Source organism: Dermacentor andersoni, chromosome 4 (assembly GCF_023375885.2).
Source record: "Dermacentor andersoni chromosome 4, qqDerAnde1_hic_scaffold, whole genome shotgun sequence".
Lineage (NCBI taxonomy): Eukaryota > Metazoa > Arthropoda > Arachnida > Ixodida > Ixodidae > Dermacentor > Dermacentor andersoni.
The window spans coordinates 221,162,981-221,175,842 of NC_092817.1; the positions used below are offsets into that span (position 1 = coordinate 221,162,981).

General features: G+C 43.7%; 2 long non-coding RNA genes across 2 annotated transcripts in view; both read right to left on the minus strand.

Annotated features, from left to right (window-relative positions):
- Positions 1–12,862, minus strand: part of LOC140217438 (uncharacterized) — a 45,631-nt gene that overhangs the window by 20,487 nt on the left and 12,282 nt on the right. The window lies entirely within an intron of this gene.
- On the minus strand, positions 888–10,704 carry LOC129386695 (uncharacterized). The gene is made up of 4 exons (XR_011894017.1): positions 9,869–10,704; positions 8,815–8,939; positions 3,314–3,391; positions 888–2,695 (listed from the first exon to the last, which is right to left on the minus strand). It is a non-coding gene; the product is annotated as an uncharacterized lncRNA (long non-coding RNA).

The following is a 12,862-nucleotide window of genomic DNA, read 5'->3' on the forward strand; positions in this document are numbered from 1 at the left end:
CCACTTTTTTTATTCATACATAATGCTTGTTTGCTTTCAAAGTTCACTTTTTAAGAACAATATCTGATCACGAATATACTCTTAATGCTTCACACACAAAACAATTTGTTACCTTGCTGTGTCCATGAAAGGGTTGTATTAAGAATAATTTTTTGGCAGCCTTGTGGACAGTTTGACAGCATCATTCAGTGAATCCTTAACAGGCACTCTGCAACACTTTTTCAAGAAGGAAAACCAACCTACTGAGTTCAACACATGCGATTTGACATTTTATCACAATCTTAATGCAGTTGGCAAATGTTGCAGCACTTCATTTGTCTCCTTATGTCCTGTGTGTCATGTTCTTTATTCAAGCTCATACGTCTGAGCAGCAAGCAAAATGCAGTTGACTTCATTCCGTTAATTCGACTGTGACAGGACCGACGAGACAGACTGAATTATCTGGTGGGTCAAATTTAAGAAGGTGCAGAAGAAATGCCGACACACACGACTGATTTATTTGCCATGGTTTACGTACAGATTCTAACATGCCCCAAAGTGAAACACACGCCCGCTGTCTGTGTGTCCAAAGTGTAAACTAGCATAGAAAGGACAAAAGCCCCTAAAATGAAAGAGAAATCAAATGCGCACACAATTTTTATTTAAAAAAATGGAGAAGGGTCTGATGTGTTGCGCATTGCAACCAGTTTTCCAAAGTGAGCTTCGCCGCAGTACATCCGTGTTATGCGGTAAAGCATACGAAAATCGCCAAGGAAGTTTAGTTAAGCACGACACATTAGAAATGGGTAAATACCGCAATCAGACGTTTTGATCTGTGATTATTGCTGGGAGCTCCTCCTGGGCGGGCAAAAAATAGGCATTTCCAGCAGGAGATAAAGTCCGTTTAACACATCTACTGTCCTCTAAGGTATGTCACCAAAGGGGTCGCTTATTGGGTTCACTGTAGGGGTCAGCATGCATGCTGACTGCTCAAGTTGGAATTATTGGGTGAAGGCCTATTCTAGTATCAAAATAACTAAAGTTTGGACCTATAGAAATGCACGTGTGCCGGCTGGGACTTTAAGCCGGGATCAAATTAATAGGAGTCTACTGTTCTGCAGCCACTGAGCACTGCAGCATGCCAATATTCTGCTATGTGTAGTAGGAGATACATTCTTGCTGCAAAGTCCACTGCCGTATGGTACAGTCGACTTCTGTTAATTTGACTCCGGGTAATTCAATCCTGGCCGGCGGTCATACATTTCTACAGTCCCGAATCTCTTATTTTCATTGTAAAATTGGCCTTCGCGGGATAGTTTGAACTTGAGCAATGACTCGCTGTTGACCCCTATGGTGAACCCAATAACGACCCCTTTAGTGGCAGCACGTCTACCTCGGCAATGCTTAGGAAACAATGTATGCATTCAACACCTGTGATCGCGTGTCGACAACTCCCATTTATGCCTGCCCTAGGAAACTTTTCAAGCAAGAACCGTATATTACAACATTTAATTACGGTTTTTACCCGATTCTAATGTGTGCCTCATATGTTAGCACTAGTAGAATGCAAGAATTGTACACTTTTCTTTTCAATTACAGTGGTAAGCTCCCAGCCATGATTCGGTAATGCCTGCCATATGCATTCCAACCCATTTTTATTCTTAAGTAAATTTCCTTTTCATGGTCAGGGTCCCTTGCGAGCAACTGACCTAGGTAAAATTACTCCTGTACAGACTCTAAAGGCTGACTGGTGATGTGAATTCTTGAACATTGTCTTCTGCATATTATTCTTCAAACCCACTAACACTTTTTTGGTTAAGGTCCTCAATCACTAATAATTTGTCCCCACTGTTGCTGAGATATTCACCATTGATCCGCATTCCGAATGTGCTGCAACTGCAGATTTGAAATGGCCTTAATCAAAGCCAGGACAAGAATAGGAAAGACCATTGCATTGAGGAATGACCAGGAAAGGAACAGTGCCACCGCCTCTTTGAAGGAGCTTGAGCTCAAAAAGCAAAGTGTTGGCTGACGCTGAGATGCAGGTTACCCACATCCAAACCAAAATAAACCCCTTAAAGCAGTGAAACGCAACACTGAGGCATGCACAGGCTGAGAGTATGTCAGGACAGTTGAGGTTGACTTTCCAGTTGTTTGGAGAATCTCACTTGTGACAAAGCTCGGGCATAATACCAATGAGCTTGCGATCAGTTGATACAAATAGCTCTATTTGCTTTTGTATGCATTATCGGGATTGGAGTGGTCGTAGTTGTCGGGAGGACCTTGGGACGACAGGGTTTATTTGCAGGATTTATATTTAAAACATGATATACATCGCCAGTCTAGCGTGACTCCCACATGGAGCACGCAAGACGACGCACAGCAAACAGCTTACGAGCACTCAGCTCATGACGACAAGCACACCCTAGCAGCCGGCAGACGCTGCTTATAAGCACTTGTTCCCCCCTTGATTCCCAGTGAACGGAAACGTTCGTCCAGTCATCGTTCGACATCACCGTAGATGACCCGCCCTTTTGGAGGAGGGCTCACAAACACGTGTTGCACAGGTTTCAGTGCCGCACACACACAGGTGTAAAGGTCCGGAGCCGACGTCAGAGGGCTTCGTAGAACTCTGCTCGGTCAAGTACCACATTCCTGAGCTGACCCCGCGCCACGTGGCTGCCGGTTATCCGCAGTTCTCTGAAGTGCGCCCCATCTGGTTGGATTGGAACACGTGCAGCGGGCTGAAATAGCTGGCACGTTGCCACCCCATACGGCCATTCCTAACAGCATCTCTTTTTATTCGCATTTTAATATGTTCGACTCTATTTGCCGTGAGCTAGACCACTTTTTTTACAGCAAAGCTGTCTATGGCTAGGATCTGGCGGATCGCATCCGCGCATAGACCAACAATTTTTCATACGGTGGGCCGATCCTGAAGATAGTGCAATATCAGGCGGATCCGAGGCAGAAGTGAAGCAGGCCTTAAGCACTCCCCATATGTGGGCTGATCCCGAAGGTCGTGAAATGCCAGTCCAACCTGCGGCGGAGATGAAGCAGGCTTTAAGCACTCCCCACACACGGGCCAATCCCATAGGTAGTGCAATACCAGGCCGACCCGCGGCGGAGGTGCAGTTCACCATTAAGGGGCCCACATACACAGCTTCGCTGGTCATCCTTCACAGAGTAAAAAGGCACCAAGTTTTTTTCGAAGATATTTTAGTAGCTGTGCATTTTACAAACCCCTCTTTTCAGTTTTCTATTTTGAATAAAATAAACACTACTCCTTACTGTTCAAACTGGATTGTTGTTTTTATTTTTTTAAAATGCTTACCAGAGAGTGACAGCATCAGGTGACATGGTGTTAGCCCATCTTGACATAAAACAAAGTTCTGTGAAACTTCGCGAAAACCTGAAAAAATCAGGGAATTTGAAAATGTCAACTTGGTAGACACGTTCTTCTAAGCATGCAGTATGGCACATAAGCTTGGAGGTTAACAAAGAATCTCGAGAACATGTTAAGGACCGCACAAAGAGCAATGCAATGATAAATGTTAAGAGACAGGAAGAGAGCGGTGTGGATCAAAGAGCAAACGGGGATGGTCGATATTCTAGTAGACATTAAGAGGAAAAAATGAATCTGGGCAGGCCATATAATGCATAGGGTAGATAACCAGTGGACCATTAGAGTCGCAGAATGGGTGCCAAGGGAAGGGAAGTTCCATCAAGGATGAAATTTGAAAGCACAAGTTCGCATCAGCTAGTGCAAGACAATGATAATTGGAGATTGCAGGGAGGCGCCTTCATCCTGAATTGAACTTTAAAATAGGATGATGAATGCGTGCAACTCTTTAAAAAGAAATTTGGGCCGGAAATAGCTTGCACAGTTCACCAAGACACGAAACCAAATTTGTATGCTTTGCCACTAACACGGATGTATTCCAGCGATGCTAACTTATGAAAAGCGGCCACCATTGTGCAATCATCTATTTCATTGTTGGAACAGCTTGCGAAACGTAGCATGATGTGTTGGAAGGAGCCCTGTAACTTTTTTTTCTTTATAGCCGGCTATATGATGCACATGCTGAATTTTTTATAATTAATGCTAGGTGATATGCAAATTAAGCAGTAATTTTATGCAGTATTAAAACGTACCTTAGTGTAACAGTACAATGAGAGATGTAATCAAGAATTTGTATGTATGCACATTTGAGTGCGCATGCTGTTAGATATGGGACGTTTTCCTGAGCCTACTTCGAGTTCACCAGACCACATCGAATCGCGCCACACCTAATTAAGGAGCGCAGAAGCACATCTACCACATTCCCGAGGCGCGGCATGTCCAAACCCACTGCTTGACTCTTCCTGAAAGTGTAGCGGGAGCCTAGCACGGTTCCAGGTAACGTAGGTCCCGAGCAAAGCTGCTTTGCAGCTCTGAAAGGTCGCTCGAAGACAACCAGTCTCCGCCTATTGTGACGGTGCTTGCAAGCCGCGAGGCAACCATGGCCGTAATGCACCGTGAAGCCCTGGGAGCAATCCCCCCCGTCCACCTTTGTGGCGGCAGTTGCAGACCAGGAAGGCAATACCGCAGACAAGTAGTCCCTCCGACAACTGGAGCCCAAGGAGCGACCCTCTGAGCCGAATGTGACTTGCACTTGCACGGGCACCTACCATTGGCCGAAAATGACGCCACCTGAGCGGGCTCGCTGATTGGCCGAACGTGACGTGACTTCGAGACACCGAAGGGGTTAAAAGCCAGAGATTGGGAGCACCAGAGCATTCCTTCATTCATTTCTTTCAAGCTTCTTGTCACGGGCCGCAGCGTCTGAGTTGCTGCCGGCCCGTAATGACTTTATGACTTAATTTCTTTGTACTCTCAATGTAAATAATGTAAATAAAGCTCCAGTTTTCATCTCAAAGTTCTCCTCAACCTCGGCCAACTCCCGCACCCAACGGCAAGGTCCAAAATCTGGGGGACAGCAACTGGAATTGTCCTCCAGATCCAACAATGCATGCGCGCTGTCATCCTTGAGTGCGCACAGACGTGAAACTGGTGCACTGGTCTCAGTGCAGCTTGGTAGCTCATAGTTTGTGAGGGGATACGTAATGGCAATGCTCCACCACGTCACAATGCAGCAGTCAACACTGAAGAGAAAAAATGCTAATCTTACCGACGCTGCACATGCTCAACAAGCCAATGAGAGTGCTGACACGTGATCTTGAAGCTCGCCAGATCCATCACCTTAATTTGTGCGTCGTACATGACAGCATAATCAACATTTAATCATCAATTTATTTCAGCTACCATGTACGTCGATGTTGCTTCTGTAGTGTTGATACTTTGTTGACACCCCCCCCCTTTTTTCTTCAAGGATACCTCTGACAGTGAAAAATAACATTGTGAATGTCCACATCAACAGGAACTGGCATAAGATGCAACCATTTGCGACCTTTTTAACAGAAGCTTGTATTGCCTCACTGGTGTCGGTGTTACTGCACGAAAAAACCCAAGCTGCGGAAAAATAGAAATTGCTTATCAGGCTGCGGATTCGAACCACCGATCCCCGGGTTGCGAGACCACCACGCTAACCGATTCGGCCACTGTCAGTTCATCAGACACTGCCTTTAAGGAGGGTAAGTAGAAGCCGCGCAAGGCATGAGCCAATCATGGGCGTACCCTTCCTCCAGAGGAGGGAAAGGGTGTGTTCGCTCGCCTGACACCTGCAGTTTCCCACACCAGTTCAGGCCCAGCAGTCAGATGGGGAGGCCGCGTTTGGTCTGTTCTGCCGAAGAGCAGGCTGCGTTGAAGGAATGGCAGTGGGATCAGGCCACGTGTTGTGCGTTTGGCCAAAGAACAGGCAGTGTTTGATTGATGCCACCAGGAACTCGCTCGAAAAAGAGGTCGACAATGACGTGCCGACCTCGCCGTGAGGCGTTACAAAGTGCCGCAGATCCCAAGCTTCGCTTGCACCCCGCTTCACAGCAGTGGAAGGGCAGTAACTTTTTTGGCCTCCATCCTTCTGTCAGTCCAAGCATGCTCTTGCTAAATAGAATCATTCTTGGCAACTAAAAGATAGTGTTTAAGTGCAATTAAAGCTCGTCCATGGAACAGTTTCCAGGAGTTCAGAATTTCACAATATGTAGAATACCATTTTGTTGGCAAGTACTATGGCAGAGGTAGTCACCTATAGGCAGATACTGAGAGAGCCAGTATTCAGTAAAAACTTATAAATGTAAACAAATTTGGCCTAGTCTAGTTTAGAGTAATTGGCAAAAATACCTGTTTTTGCAGTCTTATTCTAAGTGAAGGTTTAGCGCTACAGGACTGTGTGCCCGTTTCATTCCAACTACATCTGCCCAACTGATGCCATTATAGATTAACATTACTGAATATATTCTGCAATCACATTATTCATGAATTAAACTTGCGCAGGTAACATGTATGTACCGTCAAAAAGAGTAGATTTGAGAGAGATTATACAGCTAGCAACGTACTGCAAAAGTAAAAGGTCACAAAGCGAATTTGTTCTCGTGAAAAAAGTATAACATTATTTGCAATGTTGTTAGAACTTCAAAAATAAATTTTTTGTTGTAAGGCACAACTAGTAAACAACTATAGTAAGAATTTCATTTAAAGTTGGAGGAATGGTACAACTCTTCGCATTCTGAGGAGTTAAAAAGAGTGGAATTAAGAGATCTCAACTCTGTCAAGTAGGAATGAAATGGAGGGCCGTGCCCCATTCTGCAACTTTACTGTGGACCAGTGTATGCCAACATGGCAAGTAAGAAAAAAAATTGGGTATATCATGGTGCGTGTAGATTCATAGACTTTTGTTCCCAACGGTATCTTTTGATGACATGCTCAGGCTTTTTTTTTTCTAGTCACTTGTTGCACTTTTATGCGATAAAATCTACTTGAACCTCTCTCTTGTGGTTGCAAGATCCGCAGGCGAGCTCGTTCCCTCAATCGGCTGCCAGCACCCAGTCCCTACTCATCACATAACCATATCTTGTGAACATTATATACATCTTTTTTTTTCACCTCCTAGCATTTTGGGTGATATCCTGAGTGATGAAAACAAGCAATACATAAAATCAGCAACATCTATCATTACGACAGATTCATAACAATAGTGCTGCCACTACATTGTTTTAGCTTTCTATACTAAATAAACTCACTGGGTCTGCGCTCGGTGTGGGCAGGGGTAAGCTTGAACACGGACGTTTTTGGTAACATTCATAACAAAGCAAACAAGCTTTCAGGACTATAAACCTTTGAGTCGCATCAGCTACGTGGGAGCAAAATATACATTAAAAAAAACTGGAAAAAAAGGCACACTGTTATGTGCCACTAATCCTTTCCTAAAAAGCTGCAAGAATTTTAGGCAGTTTTGATAGAATTATAGCATGGCACAAAGCTGATGGTGCTGTGCATTTGGTCACCGCAAGCAGCTGTACATTGTTAACCTCTCTGGTCAATCATGTCTGCTGCAGAAGCATCCCTAGGATGTCTACAAATTTCAAGATACTTGATTTAGTGCAGTATCACTCTTTGTTGGCCTTTTTATCAGACTGACGCAGAAGTGGGAGCACTGTACACTGTTCACATTTTCTTTGAGCGCAAAAGATAAGTATGCGTTGCATTCACCACTAATGGAACATATTTAATGCTGTTCTTAAGTTTACAGCCTTGCAGCACATGACACAGGTATTCATGACAAATCTGTGCATGTCATAGAGACAGCTGAAATTTCAAATGAAACACCACTTTCCTCCCTTTCGAGAAAGTGCGACACCCAGCCAGGGTCAAGGCAACACAAACAAAGAGTGCGACGCAAAACACAGTCTGAAAAGTGTCGCTCACCATGACGCATTACTTCAGTAAATCGCCCAATTCAGAATGCGCAATGCCATGGTGGAAAATTTGCCACCCAACAAAACTGGATAAGAAAAAAAAAATGGGTGGTGCTAATCACGTGAACCCGATGTGGTTCTTCGGCTCAAGTATGTGACAAGGCAAGGAAGGAACATCGCTTGCGGATGCTACTCCAGGTAGAGGGAGAGAGTGTCTCTGTTGGCAGTCATGCTCACCTCATGGTGGTATGCTAAGAGGGCATTCAATTTCTTCTGTCTCCTCTTATAATAAACCAGTTTAAAAGATTATTTCGGTAAAGCAATGCGAGAAGTCTGAAGTCATTACTCAAAACATTCATTGTGGATATGAAGTCCAATGCATGTGGAACTGTCAAAAGTGGTTCACTCATATTCTTCTCATCTACTTTCAAGAAATTTCACTCTAAATTGACCTAGACCTCTGCATTGTCACAGACAGCAGGAATCAACCTTGAAGTCTGTTGAATTCCTCATTAATGCATGAAAATCCAGGATGCAGCAGCAAAGTAACAGTCTACTACACATAACTCCATCTCTCCATCTTCACCTCTGCGTTCAGGCAATGAAATGCAGTTTTTACCATAGCGAACATGAGATGTTTACTTGTTGGAGATGCAGCTCTTAGCCTGCCTACGTGACTGTGATATTTAAAAAGGATGCCAGTTATTTAAAACTGTGTTATTATTTAAAAAAAATAACATCTTTCATGTTCGTAACATGCCAAGCGGCAATAATCACCTTGAAAAGTAATTATGTCCCATGGCTGTATTCGGGTCTCAAGAAGCTTTAAATTGCAGTGTAAACTAAATCTTGCTAGGGGGCCTGATGTAAGGCCCTCAAAAAACAGGCCAAACGGGGCTAAATGTTTCTTCAATAGGATAGAAAGTTTGCGATGGAAAGTTGACACCAAATATAAATGAAAATATATTACTTCAGACTTACCACCAGACTTTCACAATTCGAGTCTTGTTCTCCAAGATGCATTGCCATTCCGATTTGTCCAGCTAGCGAGAAATGCAGTTCGTATTGCCTCCGCCAATGTGTTGCACATGCACAAGTGATGAACTCTACAAAATGAGAGCAGCAGTGAAGAGAAACTGAGCAGCTGAAAGTGCACGCACTGTTGCTTCTACGCACAATATGGAACTAAACAGCAGGGGTAAATTTCGTTAAAAGAAATTTCGTTCATATTGAAACATAAGTTGACTCTGAATATAAGACAACCCCTTACTTCAAGACATCGCATTACAGTCCCCTTTATAATGGAAAACTACGTTTTATAAAAAATTGGCACTGAAAGCACCATGCCCCGCTTTGCTTTTGTGTACCATGCAGAAATTCTAGATTCTAAGCTTTTGTTTTAAATGTAACGAACCTCGTCAAATTTGGTGCAGTGGTTGCCGAGAAAAACGAATACTCCGTTTACATGTATTTAGATCGGAACACCCGAGCTAAAGCTTCCTCTTAAACGCGCCCGCCACACGGATATGGTGTCTAGAAGCCTATCTTGACACCATAACGCGGAGGCATTGCCGAGCCCAAACCGACGGAGCAGTACGGGATCCACATTTTGTCTGCTGGAGGCACCGCCAAATTATACTAAACAAACAAACGTTGCGTACGCTTAGTACACGCACAAATTTCCTTTTTATAGCGACAAGGTAGGGGACTGTGGCTTGCACTGGCAGCCGGCTTTACCTATGCGCCGCCAGTCTGGTTCCTCAGACGTGTAACGATTGCGACAGTGTACGCGGCGGAAAATGCACCTGGGACTTCTGCAAGACCAGACAAAACCTTGCCTCTGTGCATTATCTAACTCCTTCTCATTACCGTTAAACAAAACTCGAGAACGCAGTCAAGAATTTCGCACTGAGCTGAAAGTACGCTGCACAAGGTCTACTGAAAGACGGAACTTTTAACGACAGCTTGTAGGCTAACTTCAAGATGTATCGATAAGTAACGGTTCAATAACTGTAGAATAAAGACGTCCACTTGCCTGTCTGTTCACGCCAATACCGCAAGCTCTTTTCAGAAGCACGAGACGGGCGCTGTAAAGCATCGAGACAGTTCATTCGGCGAAATTAACCGCTTGCATTTCCAATGCAGCGAAAAATCAAGTGAACGCTTAGTGTGTATTAACGATGTTGACGATGCAGTCGGCCATTTTGGGAAGTTTTAGGCATGGATCGGCTTGGCTATACATGCGCACAATCTTTGGAAGCGACTTTTTGTTGTTGTTGCCAGACGAACTTTTTTTTACTAAAAATCGCTGTGTTAAACTTTTTAGTTTTTTTTTTTTTTACAGAGAAGATATGTTTATCGTAAAGGTATGGTGGCTAGCATGCACTCTTAAGCATAATTACACCCTTTTGTCACAACGATAATCGTCATCTGTCTTGTCCGCATTTCCTGTCTTTAACGCGGCGAGCCCGGTACTTTCCTGTAACGAACGGCATGCGCGTTATCAGAATGACATGGCATTCCCGACTGGAAAGTAGCGGGCGCGGCGCTTTGAAGAAAGGAAACGCAAGCAAGGCAGATGACGATTATCGTTGTGTGGCAGAGGTACGCTCCAAAGGGTTATCTCTGCCACACAACAATAATCGTCACTCTTACACTCTAAAAACAGTTGCACCCTTTGGGGTGTATATTTGCCACACAACGATAATCGTCATTTGTTTTGTACGCATTTCCTCTAACGCGGCGAGCCCGGTACTTTCCAGTAACGAACAGCATGCACGTTATCAGCATGACATAGCATTCCCAACAGGAAAGTAACGAGCGCAGCGTTTTCAAGGAAATGCGGGCAAGACAGATGACAATTATTGTTGTGGCAAATATATACTCCAAAGGGTGTAAACTTTTCTTAGAGCTTACACTCTCAGGCAAAGTTACACCCTTTGGAGTGTAGGACACACTTTCGATCGCGATAGAATTTCTCAGTCGTGAATGGCTCCTTTGAGGCATCTGCGGGAGGGAAGCCATCGGGGTAGTGAATTTCGATGCGGATGGGACTTGATCGAGATCGAAAGTGGCCGTGTGACACAGGTCTACTCTCTTAAAAAAAGTTTACACCCTTTGGAGCTTATCTTGTCCCATAACGACAATCGTCGTCTGCATTGCTTGCGTTTCCTCCCTTGAAAACTCTGTGGTTTCCTGTCGAGAATGCTTTGTCAAGCTTATAAAGCGCATCCGTTCGTGACTAGGAAGTACCGAGCTCGCAGTGTTAAAGAAAGGAAATACGGGCGACACAGATGATGATTATTGTTTGGGGTCAAAATACAACCGAAAGGGTGTATATAAAAGTGTAGCAGTTCCATGCACTTCAGCATAGAAACAGAGTCTACTGAAATAGAGAATTGTCATTAGGCATATTGTGCAAAAAAGAAAGAAAAAGAAATACAGTAAAACCTAGTTTATAGACATGTACAATAACAGTGCTTGACTATCAAAACTATTTCATACTCCACCACATTTGTAATGAACTGTTCTCCTGCGTCCGTTAAGCATGTCACCACCATCCAGCATCATAAAGATGTGCTCTTCCGATAAATATGCCTTTCTATAAAATGGAGTCTTATAAAAAGTCATGCAATCTTGGCAGTTCATTGAATAACCAACTATGTTAAGAATAATTGTAGAAAGTGCTATTGCTATTGTAGAAAATGCTATTGTAGAAAGTGCTATTGTAGAAAATGCCCTTCTATTTTGCGCTAGTCTTTTGAATAATGTTGCTCATATGCTTGTTGGTACTTAAAGGAAATGCAATAACACGTGTCCAGAGAAAAAAAAATTGAAATGCCGGCAGTGCTTACAAAAAACATGAGCAGAGCTAAAAATTCTCAAGATTCATAGGTACCTTGTCTCCTTCTGATTTTAATTCTTGTCAGCTTGTTTTGCACTATCAGCATGGTAACTGCAGGCCTTCACAGTTAGCATCTGGTGATTTGCAAGACTATTTTGCTTGTGTAAAGGCCAGGTTCCATTTAAGCTCGTTCCAACACATTAAGTATTCCTCTCTTGCAGGCACGAACCCAGGTGGTGGGAGCCCTGCCCGCCCCCTCCTCGCCACCACTCCTCACACATTCCTAAAGCATCACCAAATGAATTTTGATATTTTACAGCTATTGAGCTGCCATTTTGCTGCCCTTTTCACTCCATTTGGATGATGGTAGTTATCGGCATTTCTTGGGGTGTGAAGGCCAGTTTTCTCATAGATTCGGTGCCTGTGTGATGAATTCAAGATGCCTTTAGTTTTCACCATCTATTCAACAGTCACGTGCATCGCTGTTGCTTCGTTAGTTCAACCTTCTTTGTTTAGACTGATACATGGACCAGGAAAGGGATTCATTTCTTAGTCAGCTGGTCTGTATGCTCGTGGAACGAGTTGCAGTCAGAGAAAACACCAATTGCATTTAACTTTTCCCTTTGCTTCATTATTTCCTCGCGTGGCGGCTCGCCGCAACGCTGGCAAGCTGAAACAATATACCCGCGATATGGGTTAGATAAAGTGGAAGATAAAATAATGCGAAACAGCGTCAATCATGAAACCCTGCAATAACCCTTAAACCCATAAGCAATATGACTCATGCGTAACCTCATCTGGTTTTTCCCTAATTGTACAGCACTTTTCGTGCAAAATTGGCAACTGGAAACAAGAGTCATAAGGAGCTGAGAAATTAAACAATCTACTAAGAGAGAGAGCCAAGGCAACAGCCAAAGAGGAAAATAAAGCAAAAATTAACAAATTTAACCGTTTATGAAAATAATTATGGATAAACATCTTTTTATTTAAAAAAGAAGTAGAGTAAACGCCACCAGAAGTAGGGAACAATTCCGTGTGTCTTGAATGACGCTTCTACAGCTACCAGTCAAACCGCCTGATGTTGCCACTTCTCTGCTGTGCTTATGTGGGCTTTTTTCTAACCTTTCACAGTGGGTGCAGCATGTCTAGAACCCCAGTGTCCTGCGCTCTATGCAGTTGCACGGG